Raw genomic sequence first — 15771 nt, 5'->3', positions numbered from 1 at the left:
CTGTACTTCTCTGACAGAAACCCACACATGTTCACTAAGCCCATATATGAATTCTACCTTTACTTTTTAAGATTGTTTGTATGTGGTAATGTGCACACAAGTGTTTAGTGCACTCAGCAGCCAGAGGCATTGGCTCCCCTGGATCTGGAGTTATAGGAGGTTGTGAGTCACTTAGAGTTCTCTGGAAGAGTGGTACACACCCCTAACAGGTCAATTATCTCTTCAGTCCACTTATAAAAAAATTGTAAAGGAGCACTCCTTAGAAGAAGTCAAGTGTGGGAACTATCGAAATTTTCATTGTCTACAGAAGAGACAGGCTTGCTCCAGTATTCACACAGAATGCCACGCAGTAGAAGAAAGGATACCACATACAGCAACATGGGAGAATCTTAATGAGATGGAAAAGGGCCAGACACAAAGAATATACAATGTGACTCCATTTATATATTTTTGTTTATATCTAGAAGACAAAAACTAGTCCACAGCAAGGTCAAGACTGACCAGCAGTTGCTGGGGTTAGAGGCAGAGGTTAGTCAGCATGCAGCTGCACACGGTTCTGGTTTGTCAACATTCAAAGAAATCCCAATTTTTATGTATGTAAATTTACCTCAATGAGGCTGAGTAGGAGATAAAGAGACTGACAGTGTCAGACACTGGAGCAGGGCTTACACGCACCACTATTGAGAACACCATGTGCCAGACCAGTCACTGGTGTCTTTAAAATGGCCCACCTGCAACCCCAAACAATACGCACTGTAGGTATTTACCCGAGAGAACCAAACAGACCCACAAAAGGGCTTGTGTACTGTGGCAGTGTTTAATACCTCTTAATTCAGAACGAAAAATAACCCAGATGTCTAGAGCAGAAAAACAGATAAACGAGTCGGTTCTCTCACATAAACACTACTACTAGGGACAGGAGCTCCTGTTCTGCCACAATAGGATCAGAAAGTAAATGATCAAACACTGGGGAGTCTGAAGCAGGAGGGTGTAAGTGGGGCCAGCCTGCCTACATAATAAAATCCTGTGATTTTCTTTATTGGGGGAGGGGATGTTAATGGACATAGGAACACATTCCATTTGTGGCATTCTGGAGCAGGAAAAAAAACCTGTAGTGACCAGCAAGACTGGAACAGTAACTAACCTCACATGGGCAACAGAGAACTTTCTGGGGTATAAACACTGTATCTTGATAAGGGGAATGGCTACCCAGATATCTACATCTGTCATAGCTTTCTCAGAAGTGGTTCTCAACCTTCCTACTGTGCAAACCTTTAATACAATTCCTCATGTTCTCATGACCCCCAACCACAAAATTTTTGTTGCTACTTCATATCTAATTTTGCTACTGTTATAAATCATAATGTAAATATTTTGAGACAGATTTGTTAGAGGTTACAACCCACGGGTTGTCCTAGAGCCAGACTCCCAAGATGAGTACATTTTATTATATATAAACTAACTATATCAATAAAATCAAATTAAGAGCAGGGTCTGGTGGGCATGCCTTTAATCTCAGTACTCAGAAACAGAGGTCAATGGAACTCTTGAGTTTGAAGCTACTTACATAGTGAGTTCCAGGCTAGCCAGGGCTACACAATGAGACTCTATCTTAACAAACAAAAAGAAAAAAGAGAGCAGGTGCTAGTGACGAATGCACGCCTTTAATCCCAGCACTTGGGAGGCAGAAGCAGGCGGATTTTTGTGAGTTCTAGGCCAGCCTGGTCTACAGAGCCAGTTCCAGAACAGGCTCCAAAAGCTACACAGAGAAACCCTGTCTTGAAAACTCAAAAACAAAAAAAGGGAGAAGGGGGTTAGGGGGAAGGAAAAGAGGGAAGGCAGGGAGGAGAAAGAAAAACCAAATTTCAAATTTTTTTGGTTTTGGTTTTGGGAGACAGGGTTTCTTTGTAACTCTGGAGCCTGTCCTGGAACTGGCTCTAAAAAGACCAGGTTGGCCTCAAACTCAGAGATGCACCTGCCTCTGCCTCCCGAGTGCTGGAATTAAAGGCGTGCACCACCACTGCCCAACCATATCAAAATATTTTAAAACCATAGCCAGACGGGAGTTGGACGCCTTTAATCCAGACTTAGGAGGCAGAGGCAGGCAGATCTCTGAGTTCAAAATCAGCCTGGTCTACAAAGCAGGTTACAGGACAGCCAGGGCTATCACACAGAAAAACCTTGTCTCAAAAAAACAAAATAATAATAATAATGATGATGATACTGATAATAATAATAAAATAAACACATGCAGGATATTGATCTGCCTTTAGATTAGTAGTCTCCTTTCAAATGAGAAGACTGAACTGCCTACAAGATGGGCCAGAATGCAGAGAGGAAACAGAGGGAGAGCTTGGGATCTGATCTGATGGCAGACAAAGTTTAGCTATCGATGGAGGGACCTGGCATACTGTGGAAATGTGCCATTCTGCTCATGATGCACCTAACAGATGTCCCTAGAAACAGGGACATTCGCATCTGCTGTCATGGGAAACCAATGCTTGCAGAAGTACAGAGCATGAGGAAGATGTTAATAGGCACAGTAGTGCCTTCTATACTGATGTGCCAATGCCAAACAGAGAAAGAAATGCCAGGGGAGTTGTACATAGGGACAATGCAGGCAGTGTCCAAGTGTTTACTTACTGTTCCAGAACCCACATCAAACCAGATCTCTTCTGTCTACTAAAAGCAAGCACACTCAGCATGGAAATCTCAGTGAAACACAGAGCAGTCAAAAACTATGACCACTGTAGTACCAAAACCCGGAGTCAGGCTGGAGAGATGGCTTAGGGGTTGAGAGCACTAGCTGCTCTTCCAGAGATCCTGAGTTCAATTCCCAGCAACCACATGGTGGCTCACGACCATCTGTAATAAGATTTGGTGCCTTCTTCTGGCCCGCAGGCATACATGCTGACAAAACACTGTACACATAATAATAAAAAAAAAACTTCCAAATTTTTATTTATTTATTTATTTATTTTTTATTAGGTATACACTATTTTGTCTGTGTGCATGTCTGCAGCCAGAAGAGGGCACCAGACCTCTTTACAGATGGTTGTGAGCCACCATGTGGTTGCCGGGAATTGAACTCAGGACCTTTGGAAGAGCAGGCAATGCTCTCAACCACTGAGCCATCTCTCCAGCCCCAAAATTTTTTTTTAAAAAAGCCGGAGTCATCATTAACTTTTCATGTTGTTTCATTAAACTTCATCTGATATCTATAAAGTGTAAATCACAATCAGCCCACTATATCTACGAGTTTCACATCCATGGCTTTAACAACTGCAAACAAAGTCTTAAAAGAAAATTCACAGGGAGGTAGTGGTGGCTCAAGCCTGTTGTCCCAGCACTCAGGAGGCAGAGGCAGGGGCAAATCTCTGACTTCAAGGCCAGCATGGTCTATTGAGTGAGTTCCAGGATAGCCAGGGTTACACAGAGAAACCCTGTCTCAAAAAAAAAAAAAAAGTATTTTACTGAACACATGCAGATTTTTTTTTGAAAAGTTGTTGTTTGTTTGTTTTTTAAAGACAGGATCTCACTGTGTAGTTCTGGCTGGCCTGAATATGTCTTGATATGGAGACCAGTCTGGCCTCAAACTCACAGAGATTCACCTGCCTCTCCTAAGTGTTGGGATTAAAGGTGTGTGCCACTGTAGCTGGCTCAGGCTTTTTAAGGTTCATCTCTGTAAGTGTTTTGCATGCAGGTATGTCTGTGTAATAGGTTTGTGCAATGTATGTGGAGGTCAGAAAAGTGTTGGGTTTTCTGAAGCTATGGTTACAGATAGTTGTGAGTCACCATGTGGACCCTCTGCAAGAGCAACAGGTGCTGTTAACTGCAGAGCCACCTCCCCAGCCCTCATGTTCAGACACATTATTATTATGTGTGATAGTATGTATATGACTACGTGGGAGGGGCAAGCAGGCCATGACACATATTTCTGGAGGTTAGAGAACAGCTCTGTGGAATAGTCAGTTATCTCTTTCCACTTTCATAAGGTTCCAGGATTGAACTCAGGCCATAAGACTTGCACAACAAGCACCATTACCTGCTGAGTCCTCGTGCCAGTCCGTGACATTTTTAATATCATTATTCATTCAACAATATAGATCATTTACGTTGTCCTCGGTATGTAAGTCCTCCACAACTCATTTAAAGGACGGTGTGCAGTGTTAAACTAGCTTTCTGTTTTGTATTTTGAGGCAGGGTTTCTCTATGTAGCCCTAACTTTCCTGGAACTCATTTTGTAGACTAGGCTGGCCTTGAACTCTGAGATCTGCCTGCCTCTGCCTCCCAAGTGCTGGTGTGTGTCACCATGCCTGGCTTCTTTTCTGTTTTTGAGACAAAGTGTCTCTTATGTATCCCTGGCTATCCTGGAACTTTCTATATAAAATCTGGCCTAAAACTCAGAGCTCTACCTGCTTCTGCCTCCTCAGAGCTGGGATTTAAGGGCATGGGTCAGTACTCCTGGCTGGGTACCAGTATACATAAAGGACTTGGACATCTATGGACCTGGACATTCAAGAGATCTAAGAACACCCACAGATGATTGCATTTTCCCCCCACTTAACAAGATATTGGGGATATCCCTGTTTGTTTGTTTCTTTCTTTCTTTCTTTTTTTTTTTTTTTTTGGTTTTTTGAGACAGGGTTTCTCTGTGGCTTTAGAGCCTGTCCTGGAACTAGCTCTGTAGACCAGGCTGGTCTCGAACTCACAGAGATCCGCCTGCCTCTGCCTCCCGAGTGCTGGGATTAAAGGCGTGCGCCACCATCGCCCGGCTTTTTTTTTTTTTTTTTTTTTTTGGTTTTTCGAGACAGGGTTTTTCTGTAGCTTTGGAGCTTGTCCTGGAACTAGCTCTGTAGACCAGGCCTGCCTCTGCCGCCTGAGTGCTGGGATTAAAGGCATGCGCCACCACCACCTGGCTAATATCCCTGTTTCAATAAAATTCATTAAATGTTCCTTTAAATAAGAACATCTGCCAGGTGGTGGCGGTGTACACCTACAATCCCAGAACTGGGGAAGCAAAAACAGGTGGATTTCTGTGAGTTCGAGGCCAGCCTGGTCTACAAAGAGAGTTCTAAGATGTTACACAGAGAAACTGTTCTCAAAAACAAACAAACAACATTCAAAGGTTGTATAGTTCACCCAATGAACATAAGCACATCATGTTTCCATTGAGACATTCAGGCAATTTGTCTTTCACTTTTATTTATAAACAGTCTTGGTTCCCTCTATTGTAACTAGCATTTTCGTAGAACAGAGTCCTAATTACTTGGTCAAAGAGAAGGATTTCTGGGATGCTGCTGACACACTCCTTTAGAAGGAGCACACCCACACACCTCGAGCTCTGTGAGTCACTAGCTGCAGTCTCTGGAGAGCTTTATGGGTAAGCACACCCTTCTGCTGAGTTCAGGGCTCAACCTCTGTCTACCCTTAGCGTCTCCTCTCTGTACACTGTACATGTGGTCCTGGACAGCTGCTCTGGAACTTCAAGGGCCAGGTTGCCCTAGCAGAGGAAGCTGCTGTGGGGGCCAGAACAGGTCTGAGACATACCTGAGTGTACATGAACTCTGATATGGGCTCCTAAGAGTTCCAGGACCTTTTCACTGTGTGTAAGAAAGCTGGGAATTTACTGTAAACTACAGATGGGGCAGAATGCAAAATGCTCTTGCTACAAGATGGACTTCCAGGAAGCATTGCATAAACTATGGTAAGGGAATGCCCTGGCATGCCCACATTATCTCTGTGGGAAACGCAAAGGCCTGGGAGGACTATCCTTGGCTCTTTTCACATGACCAAAGAGGATAAGACATAACACAGGTGCACTCCTCACTGTACCTATCTTTGCTTAAGTTAACTGTACATGTCACCTCATGTTTTGCTTGTTTTGATAATAAAAATGAGAAATACTTTGTTTACACTACTCTTAAAAGTCTAGAGTTCCTTGGTTCACTTTTCCCTATTGCAGCTAATTTGATGACTTTAATAAGAAGCCCACACAATTTTTTCATGTTAAATCATAAAAGATAGATAACTTTCAAAGTGGGCTATTTTCTAGCACAGCTTTCTGTAGAGATCAGAGACTCTGCCTGCCAAGTGCTGGAATTAAAGGCATGTGCTGCCTGACAGTGCACACCTTTAATCTCAGCACTTGGAAGGCAGAAGCAGGTGAATCTCAGTTCCAGGTTAGTTCTGACACACAGTGAGACACTGTCTCAAAATAGAACAAAGCAAAGCAAACAACATCAACGAAATTTCAAACACAACTGTAGTGATTTCTAAGGTTCCAAATGGCTGGTTTTGATTTCCAACACCCATAACAGTTCACAACCATCTGTAACTCCAGTTCTAGGGGACCCAACACCCTCTTCTGGCCTTCACAGACACTGCATAAATGTGGTGCACAGACATACATTCAGATGAAACACCCATACACATGAAATAAAAATAAAGATTAAAAATATTTTCTTTTAAAGGCATGCATTGCCAAGAATAGTGGTGTAGGCCTTTAATCCCAGTACTAGGGAGGCAAAGGCAGGCAGGTCTTGGTGAGTTCAAGGCCAACCTGGTCTACTTATTAGTTCCAGAACAGCCAGAGCTAGTGAGACCTGTCTTTAAAAAACAAAAAAACAACCACAAAAAACACATGCCACCTATGTACACACATCATTAGGTAACATATGGATATAGAAAGAAAGTCAAATTTTGTGTTAAGCCTAGTGACACCTACTTGTAACCTTGTAACCGCAGTACTAGGGAGATTAAGGCAAGGCAGGACTACTGTGATTTCAAGGTCAACCTAGGCTACACTGTGAATCTAAGGCCAGCCTGGGCTACATAACAAGATCATGCCTCTAAAACAACAAAGTTTTCAATAACATGAGTTGAGTTTTGCTGTTTGTATTATGTGTGTGGGTGCGGGCACACAAAGTCTGAAGCACTGGATGCTCTGGAGCTGGGGTAACGTGCACTTGAGAGCTGCCTGAAGTGGGTGCTAAGAGCAGAAGGAGAGGCCTAACTCCTGAGCCAGCTCTCCGTCTCAAGGTTCTGTGAGTTTCAATGCCAAACACAAGTGGGAGTTGCTATCTCTGTCTCTCACGTGAGCAGTAAGCAAATATTCATTAAACCATGAGAATTTTAAAGAAAGGCAAAAGTTTCAACTCCAGCAACAGGGAGAGAGCTAAGTGGAGGAGAGCAGACTGTGAGCTGGGTGCTCCCCGAGGGCTCCTTCCCACAAAGCCTCAAGGTCCAGAAATGCTGCAAACTTTTCACTGGAGTCATAGCCCTTCTGTTCACACAGGCAACACCCTGGGTATTACTCACTTGCTCATAATGAACTGAGTTTAACTACCTGTGCAATAAACTTAGACACCAAAGTCCTTCCAAAAGGCTCAATGGAAAAACTTCTTAAACTCGAGATAGATAGATCTCACCTATGCTTTGTACACACTGCATTTGCTGTTACGAATAGTAGTATTTTGTAAAGATTCCCCACGTAATAAGATTCATCTAAGAAAGTAGCATAAATAAGCGAGCTGTAGTTGAACATGTCCATAACTCTAGCACTTGTGATGTGGAAACAGGATCAAGAGTTCAAGGCCAACCTGGGCAGTGGTGGCACAGGCCTTTAATGCCAGCACTTGAGACGCAGAAGCAGGTGGATCTCTGAGTTTGAGGCCAGTCTGTCTGATCCACAAAGCTAGTTCCAAGACAGCCAGGGCTGTTGTCTTGAAAAACAACAAAAACAAAAAAGAGTTCAAGACCATTCTTATTATGTGGAGACTTGAGGCCAGCCTGGGTTACACGGAACCCTGTAAAAGGCATAATGCTTATCCCCATGAAAAAAGATCCAGCATTTACTTAAAGTATCAACTGCACCAAAAGCAGGGGATGCTCAGGCACTCAGGACACAGCCCAGAACTGCTCAAAGACGCGCAAGAAGCAGGGCGCCAAGTGAACATCACCAGGAAGACAGTAGTGAGGGAGGAGATGGAGCAGCAACAGAAAGCTACCACTTCACCACCAAGAAGGTAAAGGAACATGGTTGGCATCCACTGATACAACAATTCCTACAGGGTGGGAAATCAGTGGGTACAGGAGACATCTTCCAACTGTCAGGGTCCTATTCCATCTGTTCCCAGAGTTTATGGGCCCTGACAAGTGGTATAGCAGATCTCAGCCTAAAGATGCTACAGGGACATAAGGACTCACAGCATAGACAAGACTGCTGACTCGCCCGGCGGTGGTGGCGCACGCCTTTAATCCCAGCACTCGGGAGGCAGAGGCAGGCGGATCTCTGTGAGTTCGAGGCCAGCCTGGTCTACAAGAGCTAGTGCCAGCACAGGCTCCAAAGCTACAGAGAAACCCTGTCTCGGAAAAAAAAAAAAAACAAAAACAAAAAAACAAACAAACAAACTGCTGACTCACACTCCTCAAGCAAAGTGGTGGCATGGGCAGTGACCTAGCTTCCTTGGTCACACTCCACTCCTTAAGCAGTGACTTTCTGAATCTACAGAAGAGAGTCTGGGCCACCCTGAAAGATGTCACTGCACCTGCAACTTGTTCACATGGGTTTATTTGTTTTGTTTTATTTTGTTTTTTGAGACAGGGTTTTTCACTGTATAGCCCTGGCTGTCCTGGAACTCACTCTGTAGACCAGGCTGGCCTCGAACTCACAGAGGTCTGCCTGCCTCTGCCTCCCGAGTGCTAGGATTAAAGGTGTGTGCCACCACTGCTCAGCTTCACACAGGTTTAAAGTGTCTTGAATCCTGAGGCATTTACCCTATTAACTACCTAAAAGGTTAAAAGATAACACTTTTGTCTAAGGAAAATGGAAAGACATCTATGAGTACCAAAGTAACGTACAACAGTGTGAACATCTGGAAGGAACCAGGTCCACTTCAGCAATAGCATCCAACCTAACCCGCCCCCACACACCCCACACCTAAGCAGAAGCAGCAGCCTGGCCTCTAGGCACACAAACACATGGTTATCAATCATATGGCTTAGCTCTTCCTACAAAGCTGACATTAAACTCACCAGCCCAGAACTTCTGGCATTTGGCTGTCAACTCTTTGAAATAGTTCATAAACTATGAGGTTACCTGTCCCATTTCAGTACTCAGTTTTAGCCTCTGCTCTTTTTCAGTTGCTGGGATGGATAGCCCTCTCAGGACAGAGATGTCCTTCACCAAGGTTAGTTACGGGAATGTGTCATGCAAAGATCTAAGTTTGTACAGTTTGGCTTCGGGACGACCTCCACTGGAGACCAAGGCTGCTCTGCTTCTTTTGTCGTCCAGAAACACAGGATCAACTCTGGTGAAGCACAGCCCTTTCTGCAGCTCACAGCCTCCTGGCACAGCACTGATGGCACACATTGGTTATATCACAGCCTCCTGGCACAGCACCGATGGCACACATTGGTTATAAGACCCTCCAGAAACTACAGTCCATCTTTCCTCCCTCACTGCCATCTGGGGGCTTAACCATATCACTTCCCACCTAATACTTCTTTTTATTTTATTTATTTTTATGTGTATGAATGTTTTGCCTGCATGTATGTATGTGCACCACCTGCACACTTGGTGCCCTCAGGTCAAAAGAGGAAGTCAGATCCCCTGGGACTGGAGTTACAGATGCCTGAACCACCATGTGGGAGCTGGGACTCAAACCAAGATTCTCTGTAAGAACAAGTGTTCTGTTCGTAACTGCTAAGCCGTCTCTCCAGTGTGCAACTCCCCCCCATTTTTAAATGTCTGGCATCTAGACAGGCAGGCGGTATTTTGCTACAAATCGTCTAGTGTGCCCCACTGTCTTCCTGTTCAGACCCTCCCTTCTCCACTATTCCCATCCTCTCTACTTTCTGAAGGACAAGCGTCCACAAATAAACTCTGCATTTGATATTCTGACCATAGTAAAAGAGTCACACACTGGTGGACGTGAGAGTCTCCTGTCATTACCAGATCCGCTGATGACTAGGACACCTCCTCTACCCCTTAAGTTCAAAATCTGAGCCTACCTTATTCATTTACCACCACTGATACAAGGACTCAGAGGGTCTGGTTTTCCATCTATCTCCTGCCACAGGTCTTGGCGCAACCAGCCCCTCTCTCTGTGAATGCCCTGCTTCCCACCACCTTCTCACTGCTGATCCCCAACACCTGCTTTACAGGCTGATGGCCTTCCTTCTTGTCTTCAACTTTCTCTCAGCCAGCATGCTAAATGCTTAAGATATTCCCTGCACTCCTAGACAGCAGAGATGATGAAGCTCTGGCCAATGTACAGCCCCACAGCTTCCCGTTCAATATGTCCTAGTTTCGGGCTGAGTGAGGGCAGCTTTACAAGGATCAAGCAATTTTATACCTTTCCAGCTTCAATCTTCAAAAAGAACAGGAGGCAAAAGACCTGCCAAGGCTAGTTCCTTCCCTTCGTGTCCTTTCCGCCCACTTAACTCCCTGAAACTGTTTCCTTCCTGAAACGCTGTTAAATTTAGATCACCTCTAAGCTACAAACAATCACACTGATGGAAAAGATGACATTATATATATGCAACATAACAATCTCAAGTGTGACCACACAACACTACCAGAAAGCGGATGGGTCTTGCTATGTACTTGCTATTTATGCATTCATTTGGTCCTGTTTAGGACAATGCTAAGGACCAACAAAAAAAACAAATATTCTAGTAAGGTGTGATCATCTTAGCACTCAGGAGAGGCAGGAGGATCACTTCAAGTTCAAGGCCAGCCTGGGCTACATAGTGAGACCCTGTTTCAGAAACAACAAAAATTCAATAAAAGCCAACTGTCTCTAATCTGCTCTGCTTTGTACCCTGAATTCCCAGCCTACAGCCGGATACATTGTTATGGCTGAACAAATGAATGAAATGATGAGGTTGAGGTGGAGGTACATGCACTGTGAGAAAAAGGGACCTAGTTACAGCAAACAAAAGGCCACCAACCCTCCAGGAGGTTGGTGCCCAGGGCAGAATTTACCGGGCGCAGTGATGGTGTACACAAGCACAATGAGAAGGCCTAGACTATTCTCATGGTGGATGACAGTATGCTTCTCTGGGAATGGAGCAAGCAAGTCACCACTTGCAGGCCTGTGAAAAATTATAATGACCTGTCAAGAAGCAACAACTCTCAGTAAGGATAATGTGGCTTCCCAGATGATAGCTGGGTCAGGTAGAATCTGGGACATGCCTTCCAAGGCATGGATCTCAAAGTGTGCAGAAGCAATGGCTGTCTGGCAACCCCGGGCACAATGAAGGGAAAGAGAAGAAAACCACAAAGTGCCACTGCTCCACTGTTTGAGGTCTGCCCAGTTCCCTGTCAATGAAGGCTAGGAAAGAGCCAACCAGGAACCCAGGAACCATACCACCCAGGAAACAGTCTGTGCTCCTGAAAGCCTCATCTATAAAATGGGAATCATGGTCCTAAAGATCAAATGATGAAGAACAGAGCCACCCTCAGCAGCATGCCTGGCACAAACCACATGCTGGAGGCATTAGCTGTTATACCAGTGACTGTTACTATTCCTCCTGGGACAACAGTCTGCCAGAAAATCTGACATCTAACACAGGGAAGGAAGACAACCCCCACTCCAGTAAGTTATCCCAGAGAATCTACAGTAAAATCTAGAACAAAGTGTCTGGTCTTGGACAGAGAAGAGAAAGGTCTGTGAGGGGTTACTGTAGTAAGCATGTGAACAAGCATCAAGTAACAGTCAGCATAAGGAAGCTGTACACAGGCTGTTCATTCACTAGGAAATACACATTTAGGTCAAGCACAGCGGATCTGTAATTCTAGCACTAGGGAGGCTGAGGCAGGAGGACAGCGAGTACAAAGCCAGCTAGAGGTATTTAGCAAGACCCTGTCTCAAAAACAGACGACTAAAAAAGAAAGAGGGGTCTATGCAAGCTTCATGTGGGAGCTAGAGATGAAGCAAATGGATGAGACATGGAGTATATGAGTGTTTTAAGTTTCTCCTTAAGGGGGGCTGGAAGGTTGTTTCAGCAGTATCCGTTGCTCTTAAGGAGAACCTGGTTTTAATTCCCAGCACCCTGGAGAGATGGCTCAGAGGTTAACAGCATTGCCTGCTCTTCCAAAGGTCCTGAGTTCAATTCCCAGCAACCACAAGGTGGCTCACAACCATCTGTAATGAGGTCTGGTGCCTTCTTCTAGCCTGCAGGCATACACACAGACAGAATATTGTATACATAATAAATAAATATTTAAAAAAAAACTTTAATTCCCAGCACCCTGTGGTAGCTCACAACTATCTGTAACAACAGTCCCAAGACCTCCATGTCCTCTTCTGGCTTCTATAGGCAATAGGCATACACATGACACACAGACATACATGTAGGCAAAACATTCATATGGTGCCTACTGCTTAAGCCTAACCTTAGTTCAATCCCCAAAACCCACATAAAGGTGGGAAAGAGAAACAACTCCCAAAAACTGTCTTTTTTTATTATTATTTTATTTTGGTATCTTTGAGACATTATATAGCTCTGGCTGTCCTGAATTCACTACGTAGACTAGGCTGGCCTTGAACTCACAGAGATCTGCCTGCCTCTGCCTCCTAAATGCTGAGATTAAAGGCATATATCACCACGTCTGGCCAAAAGCTTTATTTTGACCTTCACATGAGTATCATAGCATGTACAGTTCAGTACACACACATACACATAATAATAATAATAATAATAATAATAATAATAATAATAAAACATTTAAAATTTCCCTTGAAGTCAGGTGGTGGTGATGCACACCTTTAATCCCAGCACTTGGGAAGCAGAGACAGGAGGATCTCTGTGAGTTCAAGGCTGGCCTGGTCTACAGAGAGAGTTCCAAGAAGGCTTCAAAGCTACACAAAAAAACCTTGACTCAGAAAACCAAAAAACAGACAAACAAAACAACAAAATAAAAAAAAAAAACCTTGAACCTGTCACTTAGAGAAAAATGAGAGGAAACATGGAGCCAGGATTAGCAAGAATGTTGCTGGCCTCTGGGTCGCTGATGCGACAACACAGCCCTGAGTCTAGCAGGGACCTCCCAGCATGCTGTGACATAGACACACATTATCCTCACTCAGGGTACACGCATCGTGATTCCACAGACATCTCCATAACCATCAAATTCCAACATTCACGGCAAAACCCAATGCTGGTCTGTCCTGTAACTTGCTTCCTTCCCGACTCCTGGGCTCAAAGGACAATGGCATCACTCTGCAGCTTCCTTCTACAAACACTAACTCCCAAAGGAAGAGAGAAATGAAATAACATCCATGGACTCATTAACAGATGTGGATCTTTCAGGCCACGAATATGTAAATCACAGGGGATTTTCCTGAAGGACCTAATACTGAGGAATCTTTGTAGGAGCTAGGGCAAGATGTAGTTGTCTTAACTAAGGATGTTCAAGCTTGTAACACAATCTTGTGTGCTGTAGCAATAATGTTTCCTGGGCTCAAGGGTAATTACCCAGTTAGCTAACTTGGGGCTAACATGGACCTATCATTCCAGGGCCATACATGAGAACAGCAGAAACTGCTCACAGAACACACGGCCCTCCCCTTCATGTCTTCTCCCATAACTGAGAATCCACAATGCCTTTGCTATGGAGTATAGATCACCTGCAGGTGCCCAGGGGATGCTCTCTGAAAAAACATCCGTCCTGCTCCATCTAGAGGAGAATAGACTGTTCTAGAGTCACTGTTGCACCTTCAAAGCCCCAGTGTTTCCAACTCCAAAAATATTGGTGTCAGCAGACCTGGGGGCTCCTGAAGATGCTAGGCATGTGCTCACAGTATCATAATGTCACTGTTTCAGGTGCCAGTGCTAATTTAAAAAAAAAGCTGTTTTGATGACTCACATGTTTGTGAAGTCAGAGAGAGAGAGCGATGTTCACACCTGAGGAACAAGCTAGACGAGATGTTAAGACTGTGATCAAGATGGAGTTCAGCAGCCAATAACGAGAAGCAGGCCCCTTCCCAGGTAGGACCCACCCTACCTTTAATCAGAAAAGCCCTGCACTGAGAATATACAAACTGAGGGGTTTTTAAAAATTACTTTTTGTACTTATTTATATATTTTATATGCACTGGTGTCTTTCCTGCATGTATGTCTATGAAAGGGTGTCAGATGTTGGAGTTACAGACAGTGTGGGTGCTAGGAACTGAACCCAAGTCCTCTGAAAGGGCAACCTGTTCTCTCAATCACTGAGTCACCTCTCCAGCCCCCATACTAAAGATTTTGTTGTTGTTTTTGTTTTTTCGAGACAGGATTCTTCTGTGTAACAGTCCTGGCTGTCCTGGAACTCACTTTGTAGACGAGGCAGGCCTGGAACTCACATCTGCCCCACAAGTGCTGGGACTAAAGGCATGCGCTACCACTGCCCGGCCTGAAGATTTTTGTTTTGTTTTGTTTTGTTTTTTGAGACAGGGTTTCTCTGTGTAGCCCTGATTATCCTAGAACTCACTCTGTAGATCAGGCCGGCCTCAAACTCACAGAGATCCACCTGCCTCTGCCCGACAAGTGCCAGGATTAAAAGTGTGTGCCACCACAGCACGGCCTGAAGACTTTTAATAATAAGGAGGAAAATGAAACATTCATCTATCCTCTAAGAGAAGCAGAAGTCCAGCTCTTTCAACAGCAAACACACTGTGCTCAATCTCCAGAACCAACTACTTTATCGCTTCCAAACGCCTCTTCTGTGAAGAGGCCCAAGGGTTCTCAGACCCACCAACTTCACTCAGTGAAGAATGTTCCCTGGGTCAGGGACCCAAGGCTCCCAGCACAAAGAGCTGATATTTGTGCTGTCTGCATTTCAACCAGACACAAGAAACATGCTGCTCCAGCTGAGCACTCTTCCCTCTCTGCTGCACACTGCAGGAGTCACACAAGGACCTGCTAGTGGGCCCTGGCCTTACAGCTTGTACAGAGTAAAGGCATTTGGTGAATGGCAGCCCTCAGTCTCACATCTCTATACTCTTTATGTGCTACTGGCCCCACTTCAGTTAGCACATCACAGGAAATAGGGCAATACACAGTTGACAGAGGAGATGGGGAAAGAGGGTCCAACTGGAGTTTGTGTCTATGTACAGTTACTGGTGGTGCTAGACAGAAATGGAGAGTCAGCTTGTGGCCCCCTGCCCCAAAGCGCTTCTAAAGGCAAGCCCATCCCCTTCCACACTTCCCTGCCGGAAAGGCAGCCCTAAGGCCTCTCATCCAGTCAAATGCCAGTCAAGGTGGCCTGGCTGGTGCAGAGGTCCCTTGGCATGCGCCAGAAAGTAAAACCATGGCTCTTCCTTTCCTGTCCTTGATGTCTGCTGTAGATGGAGGACGACAGCAGGAGCGTGGGGAGGAGGTACAGAGCGGGTTCAACACTGCTGCTCAGAACGAAGGGTCCTCCACTGAAGTCCTGGTGCTCATCACCCTGGACAAGTCCTAAGTCCAAAGAGTGGGAGATGCCTTGCTCACACACTCAACTGTTATTTACCAAACAGCCAGGGCTTGGAGGACTAACAAGACAGGACTAACAACACCCCAGAGAACGAGGTAAGGAGGCAGAGAGAAGGGACCCAGGAAGAGATCAGGAAGATAAAACGCACCCAGTGATATAAGAACGGAAGGCCCATTGGACATTAATTCCTCCGGAGTCAGCAGCCCCAGTAGCCTGTGATCCAGTCCCACCCACTGTTAACTACAATTTTACCTTAAATACCCAAATTAAGAGACAAGCTCAGGCAAGTGCCAATGATGCAATCT

General features: G+C 44.9%; 1 protein-coding gene across 1 annotated transcript in view; it reads right to left on the bottom strand.

Annotated features, from left to right (window-relative positions):
• Nucleotides 1-15771, bottom strand: part of Rab40c (RAB40C, member RAS oncogene family) — a 39125-nt gene that overhangs the window by 22664 nt on the left and 690 nt on the right. The gene's annotated exons all lie outside the window — the stretch shown is intronic.

Source organism: Alexandromys fortis, unplaced genomic scaffold, assembly GCF_014885135.2.
Source record: "Alexandromys fortis isolate MF-2015 unplaced genomic scaffold, M_Fortis_MF-2015_v1.1 scaffold_29, whole genome shotgun sequence".
In the NCBI taxonomy this organism is placed as follows: Eukaryota; Metazoa; Chordata; class Mammalia; order Rodentia; family Cricetidae; genus Alexandromys; species Alexandromys fortis.
Note: the sequence above shows the minus strand (reverse complement) of the source record. Positions and strands in the feature narration are given on the sequence as shown.